This window comes from Helianthus annuus, chromosome 1, assembly GCF_002127325.2.
Source record: "Helianthus annuus cultivar XRQ/B chromosome 1, HanXRQr2.0-SUNRISE, whole genome shotgun sequence".
Taxonomy (NCBI): Eukaryota; Viridiplantae; Streptophyta; class Magnoliopsida; order Asterales; family Asteraceae; genus Helianthus; species Helianthus annuus.
This window is the reverse complement of record NC_035433.2, coordinates 35,678,724-35,681,927: the sequence shown is the minus strand read 5'-3', so window position 1 is coordinate 35,681,927 and position 3,204 is coordinate 35,678,724. Positions and strand designations below refer to the sequence as shown.

The 3,204-nt window shown below is 31.1% G+C and overlaps 1 long non-coding RNA gene across 1 annotated transcript; it reads right to left on the bottom strand.

Annotated features, from left to right (window-relative positions):
* Nucleotides 1-349: 349 nt before the first annotated feature.
* On the bottom strand, nucleotides 350-2,756 carry LOC110935558. The gene is made up of 3 exons (XR_002589200.2): nucleotides 2,623-2,756; nucleotides 1,431-1,575; nucleotides 350-536 (listed from the first exon to the last, which is right to left on the bottom strand). It is a non-coding gene; the product is annotated as an uncharacterized LOC110935558 (long non-coding RNA).
* Between the last annotated feature and the right edge of the window lie 448 nt (nucleotides 2,757-3,204).

The window sequence follows — 3,204 nt, the reverse complement described above, 5'->3', positions numbered from 1 at the left end:
ATAACTTTTTTTAATTAATCATGACGCTGTTGAGTCCAGTTCAACCGATACAAAAGTTCACCAAAAACCAACTCATAACCAAACTAAACCGATACGTTTAACCAAAAACCAAAACGGGTCAATTACCTAAAACCGAATTTTGGTTCGGCTGGAGCCTAAAACTGACACAACCCATACACGCCCCTACATAAAAGCCCTACGGTTAGCAGGGTCTAGGCTCGGCCGAGTCAGATGAAGGACCACGTTACCCTTACGAAGTCCAAGCCCAGGACTAGCCTAACAAAGGACCTTGTTAAAAAGGTGTGAAACCTTTTGAAAATGGTAATCGTTCCCCAAAGGGTTGAACAGATATATATGTAAAATCATTTGTGCAAAATTGCAGCATAATTTTATTAGTAGTTTATGATTGTCATCAAGATGCTAATTCTGACATTACTCTATAGGTATTTAATTTAGGATTTCAGGTAACATATGACTAAGGTTGACCTGGGTAGTTCTTTATCCCTTCAATGCCAGTCTGATTATCTGAAACAGAACTGCAAGAATATACAAAATTGTTAACCATAATTATGAATAAGAAATAAAGAAAAAAAAGGATCTCACCTTTGAACATGAAAAGTAGAATCCATAAAATAAAGTTAACTTGTTTTAAGCAAAGTAACTACCTAGTCCACCAAGTGAGTAAATAAAAATTACCCATTGGGTCATGTTTTTAGGCAAACTTACCCTTTATCTGTCTAAAGTTTAACACAATAACCATCATAATCTCAACAATTTTTATCAACACTTATATTTTTTTGAATTTTTTCACAATGTCCACTTTTTCAACAATATTTTCAAGATATATTTTTTGAATTTTTTCACAATGTCCCATTATGTGGGAGAAAAAATATTTTTATAGGTCCCACCCTCAAGCTTATGAGAGGGAGTGATACATTTAACAACACACTTCAATAGATTGAGAAGAGAAAGTGGTAAAAAATCAAAATGGTTATATTGGTATACAAACTTGGTCAAAGTTGTATTATGATGACTTTCCCTTTGTTCTATAAAACCCTAATTAGTCTTTCCCCCAATACTATAAGATTAAAAGCCTATCACAATTTTTTAAAGCCAAAGGGGATATCAAATTTATTATTACAATCAAGAATAAGAAAAGCATACGAAATCATCACTAACAAACTTTGTGCAACAAGTATTTTAACTTGTTCAAGAACATCTACATTCCATGAATGCTACACACAAGATGCATGTAACCATTGTTGATTAAATCCTTATTATTCTGATTATTAGAGACAACAAAAAGAGTGATAAGTGATAACCATGCTTAATATGGGAATCCCGAATCTCCTAACCGTAAGTTCAACGACAAAGCAAGTGATTTGAACGATTAAGAATTTTGGCTAGGTAAAACAAAAACTAGGACTTACAAGATCCAACCACCACCGCAACGAACAAAGCAAGCACGTAGATTTCGGTCTTGATCTTCTTTGAAGCCATGGGCCCCAACCCTCTTTTGGTTATGTTTTTCTCAAACTTAGCTACTTTCTTCTCTGCAAGTCTCTTTGATGTGGTCTGTTACAAGAAGAAAAAGAAAAAGAAAAAAGAAAAAAATTATTATAAAAATATGACAATTCTTATAATAACACCATAATAATGTAAAAAACTCTTAGTAACTTATGATTTCTATGACTTGAATGTAGATTCAATCAACCAAGAACCAAACCTGATGGTGGACTCAACTTAACATGTAACAAAAAGAGACTTCTAAAAGCTAACATATCTTTAAGTGATAAGATCACTAGTCCAGTACTCCTACATAATCTTGATTGCTTGAATTAGAAAAACATGTACAATTAAAAATAACATAAATTTTTATATCTACCATATTTCGTAGGGGTGTTACTACATTGGTGTGCCCGAGTGGCGGATTCAGAAACTTCTTTCAGTGGTTTCGTTTTGGTAGATTCACACTATTTTTTCCAAATCATACAAAGTTCTTACTAATTTTTTCCAAACCGAGTGGGTTAATGTGAACCCACAAAACAGGGTTGGATCCGCGACTGTGTGCCCGTGTGTTGGTAGGTGGAACTCGACACAAACCCTGAAATTTGGTACGAGCCCAAATACGATCCGTTTAACCCATAAAATGAATAAATTATTTTACATTCTTACAAATTAATACTCTAAAATAAAAAAAAAATTACAAAAGAAATATAAAAAATACAAATGTATATTTGTTTTCTTTTTCATAATGCTGAAATTAATTATCTTACTCGTTCTTGATTTTTCTTCAGCTTTTTCATTTAAAATCGAAAGAAACTGATGCAATAACCCTAATTTGTATGAAAAGAACACCCAATTCATAAATCTTTGTGTTAAAGAAAAAACATAATTTCAATCAAACCAAAGCAAAAATGACACAAAATAGCACATCTCCACTGCTGCATTCATTCGATTTTTAAAAAAACAGATGTAGAAATTCATAATAGGTATCAAAATAACAATCACAAAAAGCAAAAAACAATACATCAATTGAGCTTCAATGATTATACAGAGTTATAATATGCATGTTTCAATAACCAAATCAAAATGATCGAGAGATAGAGAGATGAGATTCACCATTGTTAGTGCTGATAAAAGAACACGTAACCGCACGAAGAGGGAGAGGGGAAACCTAGGAGGATTTTGTCGGCCTGATACAATGTCTTAAAAGTGAAAACCCTTTGACTATAAAATATCAGTTTCATATTAATATTGCACTTTGACCCCTCACCCTACCTTCTTTTTTTTATATTTGTATGCAAATTAGAAAAATGAAAACATTAACTCTATGCAAATTAGAAAATAAAAACATTAACTATGTTAGAGGTATAGCATTTATTAAATATATTAATATCATATTTTAATAAATGCAGGTTCAGTAGTAACTTCAATATTTGCATATAATAAGTAATAAAAACAAAACATAATAATAGGATAACCTTTTGAAACAGTATATATTTTGACCAATTAATCATTATTTCTTGGTGACTGGTTGTATTACACAAGTTAAATAAAAATTATTTATATAGTAAGTAATAAAAAGGTTATATCTTATAAAAACATATGTATTACACGAGTTGAATTAATTCGTGTATTATACAGGTGAATAAATATAATGTAATCGGTTAAAACATATAGCCATCAAGATATAAACTTAAA